General features: G+C 39.9%; 1 protein-coding gene across 3 annotated transcripts in view; it reads left to right on the forward strand.

Annotated features, from left to right (window-relative positions):
• PRICKLE2 (prickle planar cell polarity protein 2) overlaps nucleotides 1-25,574 on the forward strand; it is a 325,226-nt gene that overhangs the window by 127,994 nt on the left and 171,658 nt on the right. The window contains exon 1 of one of the 3 annotated variants that reach the window (XM_055343594.1): nucleotides 13,473-13,554. The exons of the other annotated variants lie outside the window; for them this stretch is intronic. The gene's annotated coding sequence lies outside the window, so the exon portion shown is untranslated. Of the gene's footprint in view, nucleotides 1-13,472; nucleotides 13,555-25,574 lie in introns of those variants that run through there. 3 annotated transcript variants of the gene reach the window in all.

A 25,574-nucleotide genomic window follows, 5' to 3' on the forward strand; every position in this document is an offset into this window, starting at 1 on the left:
TCCACCTGGTAAAATGGAGACCCATTTCTCTTCTTAGAAGAGAAATACTTTCAAGATTAGTGCACTAGTCAGCTAGGGCTGCCATAACACAGTCCCACACACGGGGTGAGTTAAGTAGCACAGATTTATTCCCTCATAGTTCTAGAGGCTAGAAGTTCAAGAGTAAGGTGCCAACCAGATTCATTTCTGGTGAGACCTCTTTTCTTGGCTTGCAGATGACTGCCTTCTTGCTATGTCTACACTTGCCCTTTCCTCTGTGTGTGTGTGTGGAGAGAGAGAGAGAGACAGATAGACAAAGTGATTATCTCTGGTGTTTCTTCCTCTTCTAATAAGGACACTAGTCCTGTGTGATTAGTGCCCTGCCTAAGGAGCTCCTTAGAGGCCCAATCTCCAAATTCAGTCACAGTGTGGGGTTAGGGCTGTAATATATGAATTTGTGGGAGACACATTTCAGTTTACTAGAATTATCCTATTTTTTTTTCTTTCATGAAGGGTAACATGAAAATGTTTTCTATGCTTGCTTCTAATTCACATGGTGTTCTTGTCGACCACAGTCTCTGCTGGGAGATCTCAGTGAACACGCTGTGGGTGGAAAAAGGACACGGTAACCTCTTTGAGCTGGTGAGAGTGACATGAGAGATTAAAAGCACAGAAAATTTAATCTCATCTCTTCTTGTTCTCCTCTCCTGTAAATGTAGTCCGTCCTATTTGTAACTGTCTGTTTATTTCGCGGTCCTCTTCTGATGGATGCCTGTTATTAAAGTGGATAGGGCCCTGAAGTGGTAATAACAGAGAGATCCTGGGGAGAGGTTTGCTTAGTGTGGAGATGAGCCCAGTGTTCAGCAATCTAGTCTTTGTCAAGAGACTGGGAAGAAAAGACCAGGGGTTACATGTCTACCTTCCTTCCATCATTTTGCCATTGAGTTTAAATGTGTCAGTGCATTTTCCAAGATACTTGGCTTTGGCCTCTAATTCTATACCTATATGTGCCCACTTATTTATGGATTTATAATAGAATAGTGTTTGAGAACTGACAGAAGTCATACCCTGTTATTCCAGAATTTTGGCCAAGACCCAGAGTATGAACAGAAGATGCAAGTACCATGTACTCTATATTCAAAAGTTGGGGCCATCCAGCACTTGCCAATGGGCTCCATTTCAGTAGAATGGGCCTTCTGGCTTCACCCACAAATGAGTTTATGAAAGGTTGTTTTTTTTTTTTAGCAAGAAGTGTTTCTCAAAAGCTATTATCTCCGTCCCCTTCCTATAAGAGAAGTAGGGGGTGGTCCCCTCACTGTGAGCTGACCAAAGCCAATTTGATCCCTCCAGATTTTTTGGAAGCCGCCAAAGAAGCTAGAGTTGGTAAGCATTAGCTGTTCTTCTATAACCTTGCTCCAGTTTTAATGAACGCAGGCCTCAGACCAAATTCTCCCACGCATACAGACACTTACTAAATGAATATTCATTAGCAAAGCAGGCTCAAAACAGCTCATCACCCCCTTCTGCAAGCCCGCTGCAGTCCCAGCATGCCGTATTGCTGTTCAGTGGTGGTGCTTATCCTGGCTACTCACTGGAAACATCAGGGGAGCTTTAAAAAGGTACGGAGACTAGTCCTCCCTTAAGAGATTCCTGCATCATTTTGCTAGGTGAGGCCTGGCTATTGAGATTCTGAAAGCTCCTGTGCAATGCTCATGTTCAGCCTAGGTTGAGTATGAGTGTTTTAGAAACTCCCATCATATACCTTGTATGAAAGGTTCATTTAAGGCCAACCCAGCAACGTCACAGAGGCAAGATTCTGACTCTGCTAGCTAGGACTCTTCAATTAGAAAATCTCCAATGTTGGGCCGCCTGGGTGACTCAGTGGTTGAGTGTCTGCCTTCGGCTCAGGGTGTGATCCCGGGGTCCAGGAGCAAAGTCCCACACTGGGCTTTCTTGAACAGAACCTGCTTCTCCCTCTGCCTGTGTCTCTGCCTCTCTATGTGTCTCTCATGAATAAATAAATAAAATCTTTAAAAAGAAAAAGAAAAATCTCCAATGTCTGCCCCTAGGGTTGGGAATGACGTTGGGGTGTCAGCATAAGGCATACAGGGTACAGGCAAAAGTGGATTTTTATTTCCAGTTCGTGCAGAAGTAGAAAGTATACCCAGACTATTTTAGCCACTTCAAGTATTCTAAATACCTTGGATTTCACCAACGAGGTCCTATTTCTAACATCCATCATGCTAATTAACAAGTCATTAGTTTTACCAATAAGAACCTGTTTTGGCATCCCTGATGCTAATTAACAACTGCTGGTTGTTGATTAAACTCAGCTAAGGAAGTGTGCATATGGTAGCTGTCCTTGGATTATGGCCCTTTCCAGTGTGGTGCTAAGTGGCCTCCCTGAGTTTGTGTATTCTTGGTCACATGTTAGCTTACAACCCCTAAATTTAAGACTAAACTAACTGGCACATACACGATATCACCCTAATTATGCAGATGTATTTTAAACAAAATTACAGCCCTATAGTGCTGCATTTTTTTGAGGCCGCAGGAGGGATGTTCCAAGAGAGAGCTGTTTGTAAAGTCTGGACATGTCCCAGCTGCCAATCATCCCCTCTCTACCCTCCAGTCAAGTCAGGGCCTGGTGATCTCTGGTGTGTGCGCATTTTGCAGAGCAACTACAGTGGCTTATTACCTTCTGGGACCTTCGTGAAAAGACTTAGCCAAAAAACAGGGGATATGTGACCAGTGGGGTGGTCAGACCTAGGTTGGGCCAGGGTACCCTCTGGTTCTTCAGAGGAATAGATCTCTCCTCGTTGTACCTGAGAGTTCTAGAGTTGGAGGACAGAGAGAAGAAATGAGGTTGAGGATTTGGACTTGGAGAGAAGTGCTGCCTAGGGCAGTGGCACATATGCTAGAGGAATGTGACCCACGGCCACCAGCTGGGAGTCAGCTAAATTCTCTCAGGAGGACCTCCAGTGACTAGGGCAGCAAGGTGCCACTTGTTCACACCAAGTGCACATTAAGAAACCATATGAATTCTACATGTTCTCTGTGATCCCGCTGTATTGTTGGCTTTTCCTGCAATGGTACTGTGTGGCAATCCACCCCTAATCAAAGTGGCCCATGACAATAATTTCCTCTTGCTCATGTCAGTTTTTCTAAGACGAGTTGGTGTTAGACTTAAAGGTGTGAGTTGAGTAATGCCTGTCCACTATGGGTTAGCTCAGTTCTGCTCCCCTGTGTTTAATTTGGTACCCAGGCCAAAGGGGCTGCAGCTACCTGGGGAAATTTTTGCTCATGGCAGTGAATGAAGTGCAAAAGAGCAAGCTTTTTTGCTCTTGCATGCACTAAGATTCTGCTGATGTCATGACTTAACATCCTATTGGTCAAAGTGAGTCACATGACCAAGCCCAACATCAAGGAGGGAGAGAAAGATATTCCTTCTGAAAAGACATATTGGAGAGATGGATATTTTTGAACAATCTCTAATCTGCTATAGAGGCCGATAAAGAGGCAAACCTCATCTTTCCTTTTATCCTCTGTGTCCCAAACACCAGAGCAGATAGTTCAGGAAAGCGAGTACATTGGAAGGCAGGCCACACCCCTCTGCCTTTGGATTTTAGCCACCTGTGCTGGTGGGATGGGGGAAGGAATGTTGACCCAAATACAAAATAGGGTTTTTAAAAGAACAGCGGCTTAGTCTTAGAAAACCAGAATGGGACACCTGAAATAATTAGAAGTTAATGGAAAATTAGAGTCATATTAAAATGTTTATTGATGGAGCCTTCCACCTGATAGGTAAGGGGGGTTTGACACAGCAGAGTTGAACACTGAGATTGGTCAAGTGATGCCATCTCAAGTTTATGCCTCACTTGCCCAGATGCTGTGGTCATCTGTTACATGTGTCTGCTTTGATGTCATTGAAGGAAATACCTTCACACATTCCTTGTCTACTGGAATGGTTCGTATGAACCATGCCTGGGGAAATTCACATAGTTGGCAGGGTAAAAAGGAACAGAACTGGATGTTTCTGTGGAGGTTTTTCTTTATCAAGCCCTAAGAAGTTCTTTCCCTCTTTGGGATTCCAGTTGCCCTTTTGTTCATTATTCAGAATAGTGCCTTTTCATCAAATAATATGTCTCAGAGTATGCTTCACAGACCTCATGTTTGAATTATATTATAAAAGTTTCTCTAGAAAGAGAAGATTCTCCCATCAAATAAATTTGGGAAACTCTGGGTTAAATAAATATAGTTTTCTTCACAGCACGACTTTTCAGAGCCTTAAATATGCTAATATTCACTGTAAGTATCTAAAAAGAGGAATATTTTGTAATGATTTTTAAAAGTCATTTTAACTAGAGAATGCTTTTTTTCCCCAAGGAATACCTAGATCTGCACATGGTGATGCATCAACTGCTGCCCTGGGGGAATTTATACAATAAATTGTGTTAGATTACTTTGGGTTTTGGAGAAAAGTGGGAGGTAAATTCATGGGTTATTATTATTGTTGTTATTATTCTTATGTACTTCCCTTCAATGTACTATTTCACACATACCACCTCCATTAAAATGTGAGTGAGCCTGAGTAATAAAATCCATTTCCAGCAAGAGAATGTGACGGTGATAAGGTGTTGGAGAAAAAGAACTATAGAGAGAAAACGTGGAAAGAAATAAAAATCAACAAAACAATGAACACGTCATCATTGACTTTTCTCATTTCCAGGCTTAAGAAGCCTAGTTCCTTTCTTCCTGCTGGAGAGCTAAGCTTTGTTTTAGACTAACCATCTCTCAAGAAATTTCACGCAATTGTTTCATTCTTGGCTCTGTTAGCAGCACATCCTTCCTCTGTTCTCGGCTGAAACTCCATTGCCAGTCCCTCAGTGACATTTCTGAGCGTACTCTTTTTCCCTCACTTCATTTTTCTTTGCCCAGAGCCCCAGCCCATCAACAGCCCTGGAAAAGTCCTGTCATCCTGTTTTCTGTTATTGATTCCGGGTCGCCATGTTTTTGTAAGGGAGGACTGTCACAGCCATGTGAGTGACATCCCTGAACTTATGTGGCTTTTTGCCTCAGCTGGCCTCTCATCTATTTGTCAGCTTTGCCAAGGTGACTTCTTTCCCAACCCTCCACAGCCCATTCTCTCAGCACACACACATAAAAATAAAAGCACTCATGGGTTATATCTTCAGCTTCATTCTTCTCCAATTCTAGACACACCTGCTCCATCATCTCTCTTTCCCTCCTTTCTTCCTCAGAAGGTCAGGAAAAGGCTGAAACTCCCCCTCCCCGAATAATAGCAATAGCTGATTCATTTAATCCCCACAACAACCTCACTAAGTAGGTACCATCATGGCACCCATTTTACAGATGAAGATACTGAGGTACACAGAGGTTAAATGGTTTGCAAGAGTCTCACAGTTAATAAGTGTCATAACTGAGATTTAACCTGGTAGTCTGGCTCCAGAATCCTGGCAATCTATTTTTTGTTTGTTCCTATCAGCTTAATAAAAAAACAAAAAAAAACAAACAAAAAAAAACAAGCAAACAGCTCAAACAGCTTTATGGAGCTATGTATGATTCACATATCATAAAATTTTCCCTTTTAAAATGAACAGTTTAGTACGTTCTAGGATAATTACAAGATTGTGCAACCAACACACTATCTAATTCCAAAATATTTTCATCACTCCCAAAGAAATCTTGTACTCATTAACAGTCATCCCCCCATTGTTTCCTGTCCCTAGTCCCTGCTAATCTACTCCTGGCCTCTGGATTTGCCTGTTCTAGACATTTTATATAAATGGTGTCATGCAATCTGTGGTTGTTTATGACTGGTTTTTTTTTTACCTTAGCATAATATCTTCAAGGTTCAGTTACTTTGCAGCATGTATCAGTACTTTGTTCCCCTTTTTATTGTTGAATAATATTTCATTGTATGAATTTGTCACACTTTGTGTTTCCATCCGTCAGTCAATGGACATTTGGATTGCTTCTACTTTTTGGCTGTTGTGAATATGCTGCTATGAATATTCACATACAAGTTTTTGTGTGTACCTACATTTTCATTTCTCAGAGGTATATGCTTGGGAGTGGAATAATGTTTTGAAGAACCGCCAAGCTGTTTTCCAACGCAGCTGCACCATTTTATGATCCCACCAAGAATGTGTGAGGGTTCTGTTGTTTCTGCATTCTTAAGAACACTTGTCTTTTTTATCATAGATGTCCTAGTCTACGTGACGTGGTATCTCATTGTGGTTTTGATTTGTATTTTCCTGATGACTGATGATGTAGAGCATCTTTTCTTATGCTTACTGGTCATTTGTATAACATTTTGGAAGACAGATGTGTCAAAATCCTTGACCTTTCTATAATTGGATTATTTGTCTTTTTATTGTTCAATTGTAAGAGTTCTTTATACAGTCTGGATCCAAATCCCTCATTGGATATACAATTTATGGTCTTTTTCTCATTTTATGAGTTATCTTTTTGCTTTCATGATAGAATCCTGGGAAGAACAGAAGTTTTTCATTTTGAAGACCAGTTTATCTATTTTTTTTTCTCTTTTGCTTGTGCTTTCAGTTTTATATCTAAGAAATTGTTATCTAACCCAAGGTCATGAAGATTTATTCCTCTGTTTTCTTCTAAGAATCTTTTTTTATAGTGTTAGGTCTTACATGTAGGTTTCACACTTAGGTCTCTGATTAATTTTGAGTTAATTTTTATATATGGTATAGGGAAAGCAGTCCAGCTTCAGTCTTTTGCATGTGAGTATTAGCCTGAAGGTGTACCTTTATTAGTATTTCTTGTAGCACAGGTATGCTAGTGACAAAAATCTCTCAATATTTGTTTATCTGGGAATATCTTAATTTCTTCTTTGGTTTTGAAGGATAGTCTTAATGGATTCATGGTTGACAGTCTTTCCCCCTCCCTACTCCACCCGCAGTAATTTGAATATGCCATCCAACTGCTTTCTGACCGCTATGGTTTTTAAATTTTTTTTTATTTTAATTCAATTAATTAACATATAGTGTATTATTAGTTTCAGAAGTAGCATTCAGTGATTCATCAGCTGTATAGAACACCCAGTGCTTATTACAGCATGTGCCCTCCTTAATGCCTATAACCATGTTACCACATCCCCTACAGCAACCCTCAGTGAGTTTCCCATAAGAGTCTCAAAAGGTTTGTCTCCCTGATTACATCTTGTTTTGTTTTTTCCTCTCTTCCTCTATGCTCCTCTGTTTTGTTTCTTAAATTCCACGAATGAGTGAAATTATGTGATCATTGTTTTTCTGTAATTGACTTATTTCACTTAGCATAATACCCTCTAGTTTCATCCATGGCTCTATGGTTTTTGATGAGAAATATGTGCTCATTATTGAGAATTTCTTGTACTTGAGAAGTCACTTTTGTCAGGCTGCTTTTAAGTTTCTCTTGTCTTTGACCTTTTACAATTTATGTTGTGTCTAGGAGGGGATACTGAATTTATCATACTTGATGTTTGTTTAGCTTCTTGGATGTGCACATGCATGTTTATCAAATTTGGTTATCTTTTAGTTATATATTCACATTTTCTTTCTGTGTATTTCTTTTTGACCTTTCCTTCTGGAATTTCTCTTATGTATATGTTGGTACACTTGATGGCATCCTGTTGGTCTCTGAGTCTTTATTCATTTTCCTACATTCTTTTTCTTTTGTGTTCCTCAGACTAGATCATCTTTAGTCTGTCTTCAAGCTTGCTGATTATTTCTTCTGGTAGCTCATGAATCTCTAGTGAAATGAAATTTTTATTTCAATTATTATTGCTTTTCAATTCAATTTCAGTTTGGGCATTTGGTTTCCTATTTGTTTTTTAGAGGGCTGGGAGTGGGAGAAGGAGAGTGAAAAAGAGAGGATCTTAGGCAGGCTCCACACCCAGTGCATGCAGGGCTCAATCTCATAAACCTGAGATAATAATCTGAGCCACAAACACTAGTTGGACACTTAACTGACTGAACCACCCAGGCACCCTTTTTGGTTTGTTTTTACATTTTTTATCTTTTGTTGGGATCTTCATTCACATACTTTCCTTTAGTACTTTAGGCATGTTTTCCTTTAACTCTTTGAATATAATAAACTCTGTTCAGAAAATCTAATGTTTAGCCTTCTTCAGGATCAGTTTATACTGAGTGCTCTTTTTTGCTGTGTATGGGCTATAGTTTTCTGGTCTCATAATTAGAAATGAAATCTGAACATTCGAAATAATATTGTTAAAACTCCAGAAATCATACCTTCCCCCACCTGCAGAGGGTTTGTTGTTATAGTTATTGTCTGTTCAGTGACTTTCCTGGATGAATTCTATAGTGACTGTATTCTGTGTCACATGTGTCCACTAGGGTTTTTATAGAGTTACCTTCATGGCCACCTAGTAAATGGACAGAGATATTCTTCAATACCTAAGACAAATAAATCTCATCTCCACCAGAAGGTGTGGTGCGTGTGTTGACCTATACCTTCACTCAGGCAGCTTCCAACTCTGCATTAGCTTTCACTTCCCATTTGTCAGAACATCAAAGTCAATAAGAGGTCAGAGAGCCCTCTTGTGTCTTTCATGGGCACGTTCACGGCCCTTTACATGCCTACTTTTTAGAGCCTCAAGACTATGTTGGAGCTTTTCTAAACCCTCCATATTCACCTCATTCTCTAAATTTCCTTTTTAAGACTTTTGGCCAGCCTCTTATTTCCCTCAAATGGTATTACTTTCTCAGGCAACTGCAGTGTTAAATAATTGCTGCTAAATGTTTTCAACAAACATCTGGGGATAGGGTTTTTACCGCTGAGCCAATTCTGGTTGGGATCAACTGAACAGAAGCCCTGTTAATAGGGCTTTTAAAGGAAACTTCCAGACTGGCCAAATAGTGAAAAGTCTCTGTGGATGGGACTCTCTTGGGGGGAGCGGGGAGGCTATCCAAGCACATTCTACCGTCCCTCTAGTGACTGCCAGGTTATTGATTTTTATAGTTGCCATTATTGTAACACTGCTGGTTTTAAGAGCTATTGAAGAAAGGGGAAGAAGAGGATGGGGACGATATCAGCTAAAAAGCTACAGAGCTTGCTGTTCTCATCAAGATTATGATGTTTTTCTCAAATTAATGCCCTTTTTGGTTGTTCCAGGGCCCTTAAAAAGTTTAGTTTGACAATTTTTGCCAATATCCTTGTTGCTTTTATGGAGGAATCAATTTTTTGGAGGCCCTTACTCTCTCATTCTGGAATTTCTTCTCTAGGCAATCCGGTTTTAATTTATGAACACAAATTTTAAAAAATCCTTAATTAGTACTCTGAAGACCTAGTTATGAGTGAAAGTGGAAGTCTCTAGGATTTTAAGTCATTTTTGCGGAAGAACTCAAGAAGTGATTTAAATTTTTTCCTTCTGGGTGTTCAAGACCATCAAGACATTTGTAGCCAGTATGTGCCACAGATGATTTAAGAACTCATTTCTCTGTGAGTTAAATTTTCATGACTGGATAGTGTTACTTTTGTATGGCTGTGTCCTAATTTTTGACTAATGAGCACTTAGGTATTTTCCCCAAGCTTTCACTGCCACAAGTAGTGGTATAGACATATTATTGGGCAAATATGTTAGTGTGTGTAAGTCATTTGGTGAGATAAATCTATTGCACTAAATTTGCTAGCTCAAATGGTGTATGTGTTTAAAATCTTGGTAGCTAGGCTAATAAATTCATTTTTTTTTTTAATCTTTAGAGTTTGTATTTTCTTTCTCATGCTAGTTTTGAAAGTATTTTTCTTTATGGGTGGTTCTTTGTCCTTTATTTTAAATGGCCCTGAATATGTACAGAATGTCTAAGATATTGATTGGGAGATAAGATAAACTAATTTTAAACTCCTTATTATTTTTTCTAATATATTTTTCTGTACCCTCCTGACACCTTTATAGATGAAATACACCTAAATTTAAGGCACTGGGGATAATTGTTAATCTGAAAAGTAGATTGTGAATACACTATTTCTCATAAAATGCCCAAAATTTTGAACATCCTATAGATTGGCAAGTAAGATATTTCATTTTATCGTGACTTACAATATTTGTACCCAGTACCAACTTGAATGGCTAAAACCCTTCTTGGGATCTGAAATCCTACTTTTTCATTTGCTCCTTTTGAATATTTTTCTCTTTCAAGTGAGTTGTAGTGGGATGACTCACCTTCCTGGATTTGTTACCCAGAGGACGTGGTATCTTAAATTATAACGTAGGTGCTCCTCTGGCTGGGTTAGATTAGATCATGATTGAAAGTAACACAGTACAAGCAGAACCTGGCTGTTTATAAGACTTTTTAAAAAAGGTACCTTGAATTGTGATGTATTCTTTTTCATGACATAAAGGGAGAATAAAAATAATGTCTTATTGATATCCTCTCTCCCCTTTACCTTAATGTTTATCTGGCTGCCTTTTGATATTTTATTACTCATCCTACCTTCTGATGAGCAAGCAGTAAAATGTGTTTTAGGCAGACTATGTTGAGGTATTAATTGCCTCATTAGGAGAAAGCTGGTTCTTGTGCCAGTACCCTCTGGCACTAGGATTCAGGAAATAAAAGTGGCCTTTTGCTAATTCTCAGTTAAGTTATAGGCCAAATCCCATTACAGCAAATCCTAACACAACAGAATCTTTATATGACAACAGATTTCCAAAGCTCAGCCAAACAATGACCTGCTCCATGCAGGCAACACCATCCTGGCCTACATATGCATTAGGAGTTTTCTTCATAATGGAATTTAACCTGTGGTTATGTTTGGAATTAGAATTATGTTTTGGGAATAGTGATTCTGCACACGAATGCAAGGCCTCATTTGCCTTCCCCTGAAATATGTTATCAGTGAACCGGAGCAACCCTCTAATAACGTGGTGAATTCTCCTAAGTATACAGGAGATTAGTAAAAGCCATTCATCACAACATGATCCACAGCTCAGGCTCCTATACCAAATGGCAGCTGCCAATCTCTGCCCCATCACACAGTCCCTGGCACTTAAATTACATTCAGGGAATACCTGTTGAATGGAGAAGAGACCAGAAACAGCTTTGAGTTGCATTTCCATAGCCTCTGAGTGAGAAAGGTCCACAGGAGGACTTGGGCTTTGAAGGGAGCCTGGCTTTTCATTGCACTGCAATGAAAAAAAGACAAGTCCAGTCTTTTATTAGTCTACTGGCCAAGGTGCTGAGAGCACCTGAACACCCGCCAGCCGGCTCCTGAGGTACATAGCTGATGAAGGAGCAGCACTGTTATTATGAGCTCAGGAGTCCTTGGGATCAAGGGACTCTTTGCAGAGCTGCTGCTCTCAGCCTGTCTATGGAGGACCTTAGGGAGGGTGTGGGGGTCTGTAGAATGTGGAACTGAAGCTCTTCTTCCAGGAATGGAAGAACTCCATTGTGGCTACTAGTGTCACCTGTGCCGAGATCAGAGAATATCACCCTGTCACTTTAGCCATTGTACAGAAAGAAAAATACCACTCCTAATACAAATATTAACAATAACAGTGTTAACAACTTCTTACATTTTTTTATGTCCCAGACACTGTTGGAAGGCTTTAGATACTTACATGCTTTATCAATAAGGATACTGTGAATAAAGTGGGGTCCTCTCTTCCCCACTTTATAAGGAAAGTAAGGCTCAGGTCTCACAGCTATTAAGTGACAGAGCAGGAATTTGAACCAAGGCAATTGAACTCCTTAACTCATGCACTTAATCACTTTGCTTTAGTGCATCTCATCTGTGAAACCTCTATTTTCAAACAATGTCTCTCTGTGAAGTTACTGATGATGCAGGTATATTCAACAAACATTTATTTAGCATCTATCGTGGGCCAGGCACTGGGATTATAAAGGTGAACAAAAGTAGACTGGGTGCCTGCCCTCTTTTGTGATCAGTGGCCAGGTGGACAAATGCTAGGAAAGTAAAACTTGGTTCCATGGTGACCTCTGAGGAGGGTCACTGCTCCAGGCCAGGAAGAAGCAACACTGAGGCTGACAGGACAGGCAAAGGGAGAAGAAAATGGTGTTCCACACATAGAACAGCATATCCAAAAGTTGGAGGAGGGGGGCACATGTGGGATCATGGTCTTTTCCAGGAACTGCAGCCCCTGTAGTAAAAGGAGGAGGCTGCAGAGGTTGACTGAGACAGACCTCCCGGGGCTCTGTACATGTTAAGGAAACTTACCTAACCAGTAATGGAAAGCCACTAAAGAGCCTTCAGCAAGAGAGTGGAATGAATAAATTTAGGTTTTATTTTTTATTTTATTCTTTTTTAAGATTTTATTTATCCATTCATGAAAGACAGAGAGAGAGAGAGAGAGAGAGAGAGTGAGAGAGGCAGAGACACAGGCAGAGGGAGAAGCAGGCTCCATGCAGGGAGCCCGACATGGGACTACATCCGGGGTCTCCAGGATCACACCCTGGGCCAAAGGTAGGCGCTAAACCACTGAGCCACCGGGCTGCCCATAGATTTAGGTTTTAAAAATGCCTGTCTCAGGCAGAACAGATGGGGGGGGGGGTCACCAGAAGAGGGTACTGGGATAGCAGTGAGGAGGCTCATCCTGTGGTCCACACAAAAGAGGAGGCAGCTTGGTTAGGCTAGGGTGGCGGCACTGAAGATGAGGAGGATAGAGAAATATCTGGGGGATAAAATCAATTTATCAAGGATGAAATATAGAGAATTAATGATAACTCCATCTGTCATGGAAACCAACTATCAGAATGAAGCAGTGCAAAGATTTAGACTCAGATTTCATTCTGGGTCCCCTAGGTTGGTAAGATGTTACCGATGCTAACAATGTCCTTAGCTATATCACTGGAGAAAGACATTGTGCAGTGATTTCAGTGTTTATTAAGAACCTACTGTGTGCCAGGCCCTGCATCAGGCAGTAGATTAAACAGTGAGGTGGACAGAAACCTTGTTCTCAAGGGGTTTGATAGCAATAGTTCTCAACCACAAGCAATTTTACCCTGTTTGGTCAGGTTTGCTATTGGCATCTAAGTGGTCAGAGGCCAGGGAGGCTGCTAAACATCCTACAATTCCCAGGACATGCTCCATAGAAAGGAACTCTGTGACCCCAAGGGTCCACACGTACCCTGGTTTGTACTTCAGATGGGAAGACAGCACCAAGCGGTACAGTTAATAATACGATGTGAGGAAGTCAAGAGCAAGGCATTATGGCTTAAAACCGGGCTTAAGTACCGGGCTTAAAACCCAGCCTTATTTGGGGGAAGAGAGAAGCAGAGGCGTCTACTTCTAGCAAAGGTTGGAGAGAGCATTGTAACATGTAAACATACTGGAACAGTCCTTGAGTTCTGATTAATTCAGATTAATTTAATTTTTTAAAAATTTATTTCATTTTATTTATTCATAGAGACACAGAGAGAGAGAGGCAGAGACACAGGCAGAGGGAGAAGCAGGCTCCATGCAGGGAGCCCGATGTGGGACTCGATCCCAGGTCTCCAGGATCACGCCCTGGGCTGTAGGCGGCACTAAACCGCTGCGCCATCGGGGCTGCCCTAATTCAGATTAATTTAAGTGGTAAGTATTAGTTAGACCCCTGGGCTCTGGTCTCTGCAGTGGCATGACCTTTGGCCTCACTGTGCCTCAGTGGTGGGATTGTGGTGGGATTGTGGGAGATAATCTTTCTGAAGGCTTGTACACAGTATCTTGTAAACCATAATCACTCAGTAAATGCCTGTAAGAAACACTGTTTCTCTCAGTTACCTCACTGATACCATTTTTAGTTTCTCTCCATTTTCTTGAATGAGCAGAGAACATAAAACTGCTTGGCTCCAGCACCTTCCCCAGACCAGCTCCTAAACTCCTTTCCTGAGTTTTCCCGCTGAATGTGAGCAGCCTCTTTCTGCTTGTGACAGGAAGCATGAAAGAGAAGACAATAAATGCAGTAGCTGTTCATTTTAACTGTAGTATTCAGATTGTTGTGGGAACGTGTGATGGAAAAGTTGAGCTCTTGAAATGGGCCGCTCAGCCTTTACTCTGTTGAGCCATCAGTGTGGTGCTCCTGAATGCAAGACTGAGCATGTCTGCAGAGCCTAATTGTCAGCTATGGAACTGCTGTCCAACACACTGAATCATCATGTAGTAATTGGCTCAGAAGTTCTTCAGAATTTGAGGGCATGGTAGTCTGTTAATGTGCTAAAGCCAGTTGCATTCATGCAGTTGCGTTTATTGAAAAGTAAGACCAATTGTTTGTTAATTCCCCAAAGAACGAACTTAACAATGCACTCACACTCTTTTAATTTGATGTCTTTGTTCCAAAGGGAAAAAGCATTTGGGGGGAATTTCCCACTGGCCTTGTGAACCCTGGGCCATCCTTAAAATGATGTTAAAATTGAGACAACCATCTCACCTGAAGAAAAAGAGAGCATTTGAGGAGGTTGGTAGATGGTATAACTGGGAATTTGCTGCTTGGTAGCAATGGGTGAAGTTAGTTGGGAAATATGTTCAGTTGTCTTCCAGCAGATCATAGAATGAATCCATCTGTATGGTATAGCCATTAGACTCTGGACTGTGGGCTGGCAAGCTGTGGCCCACAGGCCAAATCTGTCTCATGACCTTTTTTTGGCAAATAAAGAATTTTTGGAACACAGCCAGGCTTAGTCAATTATATATTGCCTGTGGCTGCTTTCATGGCAAACTTGAGTGATGGCAACACAGCACGGAAGACACACCAAGCTCAAATTGCTTTCTATCTGGTCTTTTACAGAAAAAGTTTGCTGGCCCTTGCTCTAGAAGAGTGCTTCTCAAATGCTAATGTACCTAAGAATCACCCACAGATTCTGATTCAGTAGGTGTGAGAATCTGCATTTCTAACAATCTCCCAAGTGATGCCAATTCTGATGGTCCCTACTGAATAGCAAGATTCTAGAAACTCACTGGCTTCGTGGGATGTTGTTCCTATTGGGGGGTAGAATGCTTGGTGGTTAAGAGCAAGGGGTTCAAGTCCTGTTTTTAGCATTTATTACCTTGTCATCTTGGTAAGATAGATAATGTCCTTAAGCTTTGGATTGCTGTTCTATAAAACAGAGAGGTACTCTTTACAAAGAGCTTAGCCAGGGGTTGGCCTACAGTATGGATTTGGTGCTTATTATCAGCTGATACATGGGCATACCCTGACACATGTTATATTACCACATATTACCTTTGTCAGGCATAATCCCTGCTGTGGCCTTCATTAGAGTCACCTTAGTGACAGGAGTCTTGTGAGTATTTTGGAGTCACTAGAGTGTAGTTGTTTGTTTTTTTGTTTTAAGGGAAGATTATTTCAAGATTGCTTTGGTTTTAAAACTTAATATTCAAGTAATTGAAAAACCTAATTCTTTAAGTTTTGCATTCATAACTTACTATTCTATAATGGTTGGAATCTTTGGTCCCTGTTTATGAATTTAAATAATTAAATTCTTTACATTTTAAGATGCATTCATAAATGTAAAATATTTGGCCTTTTTTAAAGTTCTCTGACTGAACCCCCTCCTTTCCCAAGAAAACACCCTTTCCAAACTCCCCGTTTAATAATTCTTGCGAGTCTCATAAACTTATAAATGAAGTCTCCTAAAACTATGTAAATTTTGTAAGATTTTAGTTTAAAATCATAAGTCTATACCAATTACTCAATTAAACATTTTAAATTAGAATTACAAAAACAACCTGATTATATGAATAGGGCGTATTCTTTTAAATGTTAAAATGATTAAAGTCCGCAATAGGTACAGATTCCATAATACAAGCTATATAAAGATTATAAGTTTGGTTCTCTGAAATGTTCTATAAAATGATTTATATCATTATAAATCTTAGCAGGGTTAAAAGATGCTTACCCACCAGGGAAACATTTGTTATCCCAAGCAATTTTGGGGTATACCTTTTCAGCCACCTTGAAATTGCATGATGATAGGAAATTTCAGGTGGGATGTAGATTGGTTTCTGGTCTTTAATGCTTTTGGGAACCCCTGAGCCCTGTTAATAATCCTTATGTCATTGACTTCATAAATTAATAAAGTGAATAGTCAGGTAGTCTATAACCTTTAAATGCAAGTTAGAACACTCTTCAAAGCTGATCCAAGCTCACTGCTTGGATGTTGCCTTTCTTTGTTTCTTAAGGAATGTGAATATCTTCCCAGCTAACTTGAGTGATGTTAAAAAATGTCTTGTCGCAGCCACAATTCTTTTAGATATTAGAAAGAGAACCTGTTTAATTTTGGATACCTTTACTGACACGTAGTGACAATTTCTAAGGTCATTCTGCTAGTTGAATTGGCCCAGGTCAGTAAACTCTTTTGGTATTGAAAACAATGAGAATTATTAAAGATTATTCATGTGGTATCTTTGGTAGTCCAATTATAGTGGAATTATAGTCCAACTGTAACTGTATTACAGTTACAAGTGGTTAAGACTGTCTAGGTTGTATAGTCCAACCTTTTCATTTTAAGGAAAGGGAAGGTTCAAGTTCAGACCAAGCCAGAGAAGGCCTAAGACAGGCCCCGCTGTGTGCTAGGTAGATCAGATGGTTGAGTCTTGCTTGGGAGACCAATGCTATCCATAGTTATCCTCTTTTCATAATTGAACATTTCATAGAAGTCTGTCATAATTGGGATGAGAGCAATGACTCCAGATGATTAATTTCTGCCCACATTTCATTATTTGAAAATGTGAGTAGGTCTTGGATTATATTACCATAATTCATTTGAAAGGCATTCAATTGAAAGATAGTATTACTCCACCTTTGGCCATTTGATAGATGGGTACCTGATGTAGATTTTTTACCAGAACAAGCTTTTCTTAGATGGAATTGAATTTCAGGTACACACTGCAATATTTTATTTTATTTTATTTATTTTTATTTTATTTTATTTTATTTTATTTATTTTATTTTATTTTATATTTTTAAATTTTATTTTGTGGTTGTTAAAAAAGTTCACTTCATACCTATATAGTTTTATGAGCTTAACTGTTGAAGGAATGGAGTACTCTAATCCTATTTTGCCAGTCTGTCTACCCAAGGAGGGCCATTCTCAGCAACCTAAAGTTAACCAGAGTTTTATGTGGAATTCACACCTAGCCATCTCAAGACTTCTCTACAACATACGAGTTTATTTTGTAATTGAGGGTAAAAAGAGCATTTTTTGGTCCATTTATGCTTGGGGGCCCCAGAAGTTAAACCTGTCAGTGGTATTATAGGTATTAAATATGATCTTATTCCCTTGGAATAAATTAAGAAATTAAATGATTTCCTTCCTGCTCATGGTTAGGATTAAAACTGCTGTGGTTAAGCCAAACATTTATCCACATTGGACAATTTTGAGCAATGAAAAATTCTTTCAAATGATAACATGGAGAGTTGATAGCTATCCCATTTATTACCCCTGTTGTAAATTTTGGTAGCACACCAAGACATATGGCTTTCTTCCTTTCTTGGGAATCCATTCTTCTTGCGTTTGAATTGCTGTTAAATGACATACTCCCTTCTAGAGATATTTTTTGGGCCTTGTTGTCCTTGCTGCTGCTATTGTTACTGAAGCACATGAAAGTTAAGTCAGCCTTTAAGATTTTCATTAACATTCCTGATGCGGTCACTGCTGCTCAGAATACACGAATGTGCTATGGTTCTGGGAACTTTGAGAAACTATTGAAGTGCAGCTGAAAAAAGGAGAGAGGTGATTTTTATTGAATCTTGAAAAATACCAAACTCTTCATTTTGATTTGAGTTCAAAATTCAAGTCCCTAAGTTCACATTTGTTACTTGAAAAGCACAGTGCTGATGATTAGGATCTGATACTAGTTCATATATCCCTGACTAGGAAAGATGTCCTAAGTTGCTAAAGTCTCTTAAAATCCTATCTGATCTGCTTGCTACAGGCTCTTTTCCCAATGCTAAGTGTGAGAATGTGATGCTTGTCAATGTGTCAATGCTTCCCTAAAAGGTAGTGGTAGGGAATTTATAGTCCTCAGAGTGAGTTTCCACTTAGAATTCGACTTCCTTAAGGGCAGCAACTGTTTCCTAGCTCAGTTTTATCCACGTCTTTGGTCTCTGTTCATTCAATGAATCATAAATATTTGTGAGCCTCCTGCATACAAGGCACTGTGTGCTTCTAGGATTGCAGTCATGGATAAACCTGGGCCCCGCTAGCTGGTGCTTTTATATTCTAGAATGGAAGGCCAACCTGAAACAGATGATCACATGATCAGTTTGTCACAGTTTGCGACAAGTGAATACCACCGTGTATTGCATGTAATAAAATGACATTCAGGGATCCCTTGGTGGCGCAGCGGTTTGGCGCCTGCCTTTGGCCCAGGGCGCGATCCTGGAGACCCGGGATCGAATCCCATGTCAGGCTCCCGGTGCATGGAGCCTGCTTCTCCCTCTGCCCGTGTCTCTGCCTCTCTCTCTCTCTCTCTGACTATCATAAAGAAATAAAAATTTTTAAAAAAAATAAAATAAAATGACATTCACCCATAAGCCATATGATCAGGAATTGTTGCTTATAATTGGACAGGAACTCGAAGGGTCCACTTACTTCATTTTGGATTGCCTTGCAGTATTGGGTAACATGTTTTTAAAGCAGTTTCTTATACATTTGTTATTTATGCCAAAGTGCATTATCTGGAAAGCTTTAAAAATTGGGATTTGAATACTATAAACAAACATAGAAAAGCTGGATTACGTTAATATTACCTAACTATGTATATGTCAATAGGATATGGAGTCTCTCAGTTCCTTTTTGTTATTCTCACAAAATGAATATATATGTGGCCTAATCACGTGTATGCCTTAATATGCTTGTGCTATGAGCTCCATCTTTCCCTTTTGGGTTGCTATAAGCATTTATTCCTTGTCAATGATTTTTCCAAAAAATTTTACCCCTCATCTTACCATGAGCTCTATGAAAATGTCAAGTTTTGGTCAAAGAATTCAGCAGTGATGGGTAACAATAGGTTCAAATTCAAGAAAGGCTCATAAAAATGACCCTGGTAATGACAAGTAATGATGAATAAGATGCATTGTAGCACTTACAAACAGAAGAGACTTACCTGATTTTATTTTTTACAAGCCTAATTCCAGTCCAACCCAGTAATAATAGATCTTTCTCATCATGGGAATTGACAGACACATCAGCTATTGGAAGCACCAGAGACTAAGTGATTTCCGGTATACTTTTCATCAATTGATACTAAAATGTTATCAGTCCATTTCACTCTGTCTATTAACACATGGACAGCAGGGGTGTCTCGTGAGGACTTTTGGCAATTGTAGAAGCCTGAGCCATGAAGCGGAACACTTCTCTCTTATCAAAATGCGAAGACAACCTTCAAATGCAAAAAACAGCCAGGTTGCCAGTGTGCAGATTAGTATTCCACAATGAAAAGACGTGTGGTCTGTCCGCTTGTACCCACTCCTGCACTTGCTGAGACATACATTATCTCCAGGTGGAGTCCCTCCCCCAAATTCTGGCCAACACTTGAGTTCAAGAAGTGCTTCCATATGTGCTCAGGGGCTGACATCTTAAAGGATGAGAGTGGGTTCTTTGGATCCTCAGCCAGTTGAGTTTCCTGGGCTGCACCCCAGACTGGCATCTGATGCCTGAGGCCATGCAGTCTTACTGTCCATGCTTGTCCTTCCATAAATGCCCTGTTATCTTCGTAATGGGGTATACTGAAATGCCACCTTGGAGCAGCTCAGGTACTTGCCAAGTCAGATGAATTTGGCAGCAGAAAGCTGTGCTGTTTTCATAAAAGGCTGTTGGTCCTTTCTTATTATAAAGTAATGGTGCCGGTTCCTGCCAGGTGTGCAGGCAGCTCCTGGAAGAATGTTGGGTGGTTGGGTGGGTTGTTAACACTTTCAAGGTGCTAGATACCTAAGGGAAAGGAAGGCATGTGGAATGAAGTCAGGGAAGGTAAGAACTCCCGTGGGAGTCAGGCCACTGTGGAAAACCAAAGATCACAGGCATCCACCAGCTTGACTGCTGCCTTGAAGAAATTTAGAGCCCATTTTGTAGATGTAAATTTCTTAAAAGAAGCTGGAATTGCTGCTTTTTATATAAAATCTCCTGATTTTTATAAGTTGCCAACTAAAAGACTTTTTGGAACACTGCAAGAGCCAAACACAACACATCTGTTGGCCAGGGGCTTTTGTGCAAGGGCCTGGCTACTCCAAGTGTGGTCTCCAGACCAGCAGCCTCGGCATCTCCCGGGAACTGATTAGCAAAACAGAATCGCAGGTCTGCCCTGGACCTACTGAGTCAGAATCTGTCTTTGAACAAGATCCCAGGTGATTCAAATACACGTTAAAATTGGACACTATTGCACTGGTGGCCCGATTCAGGTCATCACGCCCTCAATGCCAGAAAGAGCTCTCAAATCATTAGCTAGAAGTTAAATATTTTAAACAGAATTCTGTTTTGAAAGCTCAAAGAGAGCCTCATCCTTGAGGTATGAACTTGAATATAACTTGTCTGGGAAGGCCTCTTCCCTAAAACTAGGTTAGGTGTCCTTGCTCTGTGACTCCCTCCCACCGTGTTCTTACAGTTGCCTTTTGACATGAGGTCCCCATGAGGGCAGGAGGCATGTCTTGCTCACTTTATATTTCCAGCACTTATCACATTGCCTGGCACATAAGGATGTTCAATGAGTAAGTGCTGTGAAATCTCACGATCTCAACTCCACTGTTGAATATTGCATGGTAACTTATTTACTATTTGAAAGGTCTTAACTAGATTTGTTCAAGGAGGGAACCCAGCAGTGGCACCAACTTTTTTGTACCTACAGTCTTCTTGTCCACTCTTTTGGGGTGTAGCTTCCATCTCACTATATTGCTTATTTGTGCCTACATTCCTGGGACTCATCCCAAGACTGGCCACATAGCAGCTATTCCATTAGGATGTCTTGAATGGATTGAACTAGAAAAAATAAAGGGTTTAGGACTGGCTCCTGTGCTCATGCTCCTTTTAATATCATCCCTTAATTACTCATTCAGGTTATAGACTCGTGGCTACATTATGGACTTAAGAAAAAATTATAGATATATAGTTGGCTGTTCACTGTTGTGAATTAAATAGGATTATAGTGCCCTTAAAGATGTAGAGTGCATTCCATTATGGAAATGATGAAGTAGTGTCTTTATGTTTATCTTGTTCAGGTAGAAGAAGGCAGGAGTACTTCCCTTTCCTCATCTCAGTAGATTGCTATTATGAAATCTGAAGTGGATTTTAACTATCTTGACCTCATATTCTTTATCCACAGATAGTCTAGAATAGCATATCATGAAGAAGAAAGAGGACAGGGCAGCCCAGGTGGCAGTGGTTTAGCGCCGCCTTTGGCCCAGGGTGTGATCCTGGAGTCCTGGGATCGAGTCCCACATCAGGCTCCCTGCATGGAGCCTGCTTTTCCCTCTGCCTGTGTCTCTGCCTCTCTTTCTCTCTCCTCTCTGTGTATTCTCATGAATAAATAAATAAAAATCTTAAAAAAAAAAAGAAGAAAGAGGACAGGCCAAAGCAGATACAAAGATAATATTTCCTATGTCAATATTCACTTATTCTATATTCTCTGCAAAGGTCATTTGTCATCAAAAACCTTTTGATCCAAACAAAAATATTTTAGGTTGGATTCTCAAAAAATCAAATTCAGACATATTTGAATGCAATGAAAAGTGAATTGCTTCGCTGTGATTCCATCACTTGATAGAAATTGTCTTCCCATGGTTCCTATCTACTGGCAATATATATCAACACTCTTACCTTCTAAAGGAATTCATTCCATTTAGTGACACACTCTTATTCTGCACTGGGATGGCCTCTCATTTTAGTATTTGTGAATTTATTGTTTTTTTTTTTTTTGTTTTGTTTTGGGGGAATGGTGTATATAGATATGTGTCTGTGATTTTAATGGCTTCTTGGCCATTCTGAGAGTATGACTTTAATTCTAAAAGATGTAGTAAGGCCTTTCAGATAAGAATTCTATTTTAGGGATCCCTGGGTGGCGCAGCGGTTTGGCGCCTGCCTTTGGCTCAGGGCGCGATCCTGGAGACCCGGGATCGGATCCCATGTCGGGCTCCCGGTGCATGGAGCCTGCTTCTCCCTCTGCCTGTGTCTCTGCCTCTCTCTCCCTCTCTGTGTGACTATCATAAATAAATAAATTAAAAAAAAAAGAATTCTATTTTAGACCAAAAAAACAGAAAATTGACTTCCTGTATATGTGTCATAGAAATTAATTTTTCTGTTGTGTAAAGTGAAGGAATAATTGTCACTTTAAGAATTAAAGTACAGTTAATGTCATAGGTACTTGATATCATGAACTGAGACTTATAAAATTTCTTTGAATGACAAGCCTGTTAAAATATGCTCTTCAGTGTATAGTCAACTCATTTTTTTCTTATTTTCAATTTTAAAGAACAATAACCTGGTAAGCCTATAATAACTGCATAATTAAAGGAAAACTATAAATGGATACACATTAAATTATTAATAGTTTGTCACATTAAACAAGGTGAAGTTGGAGGTGAGTGAGGTAAAGACTCATTTTTCACTTTATATTTAAAAAGCTTGTATTACTTTTGTGATTTAATTGCCTGAAATAAAATGTATGAAGAATTGAGTAGGTACATGACCTAAAAAATTAATCAATTCTGATGGGACTTTCTTATTTACTTTCTATTTTCAAATTCATTATAAAAGCTCCATTGTGTCAGTCAGATTTAAAATTATTTTGAGTATATTTGACAATGGTTTTAAGTGTACATCAAGTTATATTGTATGCATCAGAATTTTGGCATGCAATTTGATGTTTGGGTGATGGGGGGATACTTTTAATTGACTGCTTTCTGGATCCAAAATGCATTCTTTATGGAACAATAGTATTTTGTGATCTTGATTGTTGACATAACTGTTTACCTTAAATAATGCTTTCCATAATGTATAGAAAAAACATTTCTGTAAGGGGAAAAATGAGAAGGTTTGGGAATTAGTACTGTGGTTTTGGGACAGGTATCTGGTACCATACTGGTTTCAAAGTCAGTCTCCATTATGTTCTAGCTGTGTGATCTCAGGCTAGTTATGGGATCTCTATGTGCTTTAATTTTTTCTTCTGTGAAATAAAGAATGGTACTATCCCCAAAAGGTTGTGATAGGGAGGAAATCAGTTTACTTATGTAAAGCACTTTGAAGACTGCCTGATATAATATAAACATTGTATCAGTTAGCCCATGCTGTATAACAAAGCACTCCCCAAATTTTGTAGTTTAAAATAACACCCATTTATTATCTCTCATGATTTAGATTGACAGGCCCATCCTTCTGGTCTGGGTCACTTTGGCTGGGGCTGGATTAGACTGCTTACTGAATGGCCTCTCTTCCATGTTTCATGTGATGATAGCTGAGACCGTGGCAGCTGGGCTTGTTCACATGGTTGTGGCCACAGAGTTCTCAATGGTAGCAAAAGGGCGAAAGCCAAATGCACAGTTTCTTTTCAAGCCTTTCCTTCTGTCATATTTGCTAATAATGCATTGGTCAAAGCAAATCACATAGCCAAGGCCATAGCCAGAATAGTAGAAGACTACTCAGGAGCATGAATATGGGTAGGGAAATTATTCAGACCATTTTTACAGACAATCTGCTTCAAACACTATATAAACATTATATGCTGCTTATTATTATTATTACTATTATCACTATTATCATCATCATTATTATTACTAATATTAACTCTCCAAACATAAAGCTACTAAGAGTAAAGACATACTCTAGTAAAGCTCTTGAGTATGTCTTTAGTTAGTCATTAGCATTTGCCATTTCCAGATATTGTGGGAGCCTCAAAAATTAATACTTGCAACAAGAGAGTTTTTAAGAGGAGCTTATTCTGCAGGGCTGAAATTATTATTTTTGTTACAAACCATAGCTGTCCCTACTGGTCTCCCTGGGAGCATTTTGCAGGTTATAAAATACAGCTATTACTATGGTAATCATATTGCAAGTATAAAATGGCTTTGACCTACTTGTTAAAATGCAGTGTGTATTAAAATAAAGACTGTGAGCTTAAAGCTAAATGAACTCAGAATAAAAACAGAATGGCAAGTCCAAAGTGCTTGAGAGATCTTCAAATGAAAGAAGGGCATTTGATGAAGAGGATACACTTTTCCTCATTCTTTTCATTTTCCCCTTGTTGTGATGACCTCCGGGAAATGACACTCATCTCTAAAAGCACTTCTGTCCTCTGACTTGCAGGCAAAAATTTTTTAAATAATTAGAGCTACCATTTGCACAGCTGCTTACTTCACACCAGCCATGTGCTGGGTCTATGATACAGTCTTTCACTATCTCATCATGACACCTCTCTAAAGTAGGAGCAGTTATTCTCTTTTTATAAATGAGGAAGCTGAGGTTCAGAGAAGAAATGACTTACCCCAAAGCATGAGACTTCCTGCTTTCAGAGGCTTGGATCTAAAACTTAGAAAAAATTGGTTCTAATTGTCTCAGTTTGTACATTGCCATCTTCATTTACTCAGGAAATAGTGATTATGCAGCAGACATCACGCTGATTGTTGTGTTAGTCAACAGATGGGCCATTTGAGAGGTCTTCTGAGGTCAAGGGAAGCTTCCTGATGTCCAAAATGAGATGTGGAGGATGTGTAGACATTGCTTAGGAGTAAAGGGCTGAACTGTGTTTCAGGTAGTAGGAGGAGTAAGAGCAAGAAACCAGAGGACATGCAAACAGGTCAGTTTAGCTACAATTGGGAGGCAATTTTGATAAACTGGCATTGTAAATAAGGTCACATCCTAGAGGTCTTTGTGAGTCCAGTTCCTTTACCTGAGGGCACTGGAGAGCTATAGGAATGTTCTGAGCGGGAGATGTCATGATCATATGGTTTGTTTAAACAGGTCATTCCAGCCACAGCTTATAAAATGGGGTTGGCTGGGCCGGAAGGAGAGGCAGGAGTTCTGGTCGCAAGTCAGACCGACACCCTGGCCAGGGAAGGAGACAACAGTGCCAGGATCAGGGCATGAGAGCAGAAATCTGTTTGGATAGAGGGGGAGGAGTTACAGGATGACATCTGCTGTGCCTGACTTAGGGATCTGAGTGGATGGGATGGTTCCCCTGAGGAAGAAGACTTGAGAGAGGATGATGTATCTTTGATGGACTCAGTGGTTTTGTGCCTCTGGAACTTCCTGGTGGAGGCACCCAGATGGTGGTGAGGACTCACTAGTCTTATCCTTATAAGAGCTCTCACGACTGGAAGGAGATCTGAGGTCCTGAGCACCCTCTTAGCTTGCATCTCCTCATCTTTCTCCTCCTTTGACTGACTTTGCCCCTTTAGTACTTCTAATGTTATTTCCTTATTGTCTTTCTCTACCACAATAGAATATAAGCTCCATGAGTATAAGCTCCATGAGGACAAAAAATGTACGTGTTCTCTTCACTGCCACATCCCCTGTACCTAGACCAATGCTGGGCTTTAAAAGAGCCAGCCATCAGAGAGTGACAGATGCCTTTAGAGATAAGGGGAGTTTATCAGCTTATCTTCAGAGAATGTGGAAAAGAGCCCAGGACAG

This window comes from Nyctereutes procyonoides, unplaced genomic scaffold (assembly GCF_905146905.1).
Source record: "Nyctereutes procyonoides isolate TBG_1078 unplaced genomic scaffold, NYPRO_anot_genome, whole genome shotgun sequence".
Taxonomy (NCBI): Eukaryota; Metazoa; Chordata; class Mammalia; order Carnivora; family Canidae; genus Nyctereutes; species Nyctereutes procyonoides.